Source organism: Lutra lutra, chromosome X, assembly GCF_902655055.1.
Source record: "Lutra lutra chromosome X, mLutLut1.2, whole genome shotgun sequence".
Lineage (NCBI taxonomy): Eukaryota > Metazoa > Chordata > Mammalia > Carnivora > Mustelidae > Lutra > Lutra lutra.
In genome coordinates, this window is record NC_062296.1 from 17,189,673 (window position 1) to 17,191,798 (window position 2,126).

At 47.7% G+C, this 2,126-nt stretch overlaps 1 pseudogene; it reads right to left on the reverse strand.

Moving 5' to 3' along the window:
* Positions 1 to 1,519: 1,519 nt before the first annotated feature.
* On the reverse strand, positions 1,520 to 1,918 carry LOC125091372 (ribonuclease P protein subunit p25-like protein; annotated as a pseudogene).
* Positions 1,919 to 2,126: the final 208 nt, after the last annotated feature.

The following is a 2,126-nucleotide window of genomic DNA, read 5'->3' on the forward strand; positions in this document are numbered from 1 at the left end:
GTATAAAGCTCTTGGGCATCTTTTGTTAGATTTTGTTCCTAATTAATGGATATTATTTGAGACTATTGGAAATGGTATATTTAAAAACTTTATTTCCTATTTATTTGATGCTGGTTTATAAAAGTACACTTGATTTTTTTTTATATATACCCATCCAGCAGCTTGTTAAATCTGCTTATTCTAATAGATTTTCTGTAGGTTCTTTTGAATTTTTTTTTTTTGGCAAAATCATGTTGTTATAAATAATGATGGTTTTACTTCTTCCTTTTCTGCCGTATGCTCTTTATTGCTTTTTCCTGTATTATTTTACCGGATTCCAACTCTGATATTGAACAGGAGTGATGATAACATAATTCTTTGCCCCATTCTTTTTTTTTTTTTTTTTTACAGATTTTATTTATTTATTTGACAGAGAAAGAGATCACAAGTAGGCAGAGAGGCAGGCAGAGGGGGAGGGGGAAGCAGGCTCCCTGCTGAGCAGAGCGTCCTATGTGGGGCTGATCCCAGGACCCTGTGGTCATGCCCTGAGCTGAAGACAGAGGCTTAACCCACTGAGGTACCCAGGTGCCCCTCTTTGCCCCATTCTTGATCTCAGGGGAAAATTTTTCGGTAACTCATCATTAACCAAGATGTTTGCTATAAATATTTAATTTTTCATAGGTGTCCTTCATAAGATCAAGAAAGTTCCTTTCTTTTCTTTTAAAATTTTTTTAAAAGATTTTATTTATTTATTTGACAGACAGAGATCACAAGTAGGCAGAGAGGCAGGCAGAGAGAGTGGAGGAAGCAGGCTCCCTGCTGAGCAGAGAGCCCGATGCGGGGCTCAATCTCAGGACCCTGGGATCATGACCTGAGCCGAAGGCAGAGGCTTAACCCAATGAGCCACCCAGGCATCTGTCTTTTAAATTTTTTTAAAAAATTTTTAATTAACATATAATGTATTATTAGTCCCAGGGGTACAGGTCTGTGAATCGCCAGGTTTAGACACCTCACAGCACTCACCATAGCACATACCCTCCCAATGTCCATAACCCAACCACCCTCCCCCTACCTCCCCCCCCACCCCGCCCCCGCAACCCTCAGTTTGTTTTGTGAGATTAAGGGTCTCTTATGGTTTGTCTCCCTCCTGATCCCATCTTGTTTCATTTATTCCAAGAAAGTTCCTTTCTATTACTAATTTGCTACAGATCTTTTTTTCTAATCATGAATGAATATTATACATATATATATATATTTTTTCAGACAAAAAAGCAGAACCTTTACTTCCAGCCCACTCCCTGGACCTCTGTCAGAGGCACTGTAGGTAGAAGGCAGAGTAAGCCCTTCTCAAGCATTCCAGAACCCAGCAGGGACCCCACGGCTGTCACTCCACGTGGCACACTGGAGAGAATGGGAAGCCAGACACGCAGGCTCATTTCTGTGCATTAACAGAGGCTTGTCGGAGAAGGCACAGACATCCTAGACATTTGAATCTAGAGAACGGCTTTCTCTGGGGAGGTCCTCAAGCCTTTCTTTAGAGTCAGGGGCCACAGCTGGAGCAAGGTGTAGGGCCCAGACCAGCGAGTGCCCCTGGGGGCTGGTAGCCGCGCTCACTGGAGTGGGGGGGGGTCATGGCCGAGCAGCAGCCGCACTGCAGGCTCAGGGCGAGGCACCATAAAGGGATCCAGGCCAGTGTCATGTGAGACTGGCACGCAGGTGTCCTCAGGCTGCAGGAAGCACAGCTTGGTGAGGCGGGTCTGCTACCTGCCACAGGATGGTCTCAGCCCAGCTGACGGCCTCCCTGCAGTCCCCACAACCCGAGAACACCACAGCCCCAGTAGGCTGCGGATTTTGCTGCCCTCTTGGACCTGCATCTCCTGGCTATCAGGAGGTGGCCGGGGCGCCGGGGAAGGAAGCCGGCTTTCTGGTAGTGCTCCATTCTGTCTGCGGCCGTGTCTGACTGTCTCTGCCCGCTGCTGGGATGCCTCAGATGCGCGCCGGGCAGGGCACCCCAAGCCATTCCCGAACCCTGGCTCTTTGCAACATGGCCCTCCCTGCTCCTCATCCCAGACTTCCTAGGAACAGGACCCTACCCCCTCCTCCCTCCAGCTTCTCAGGATAGGTATCATGCTTGCCTCACCTTGGGA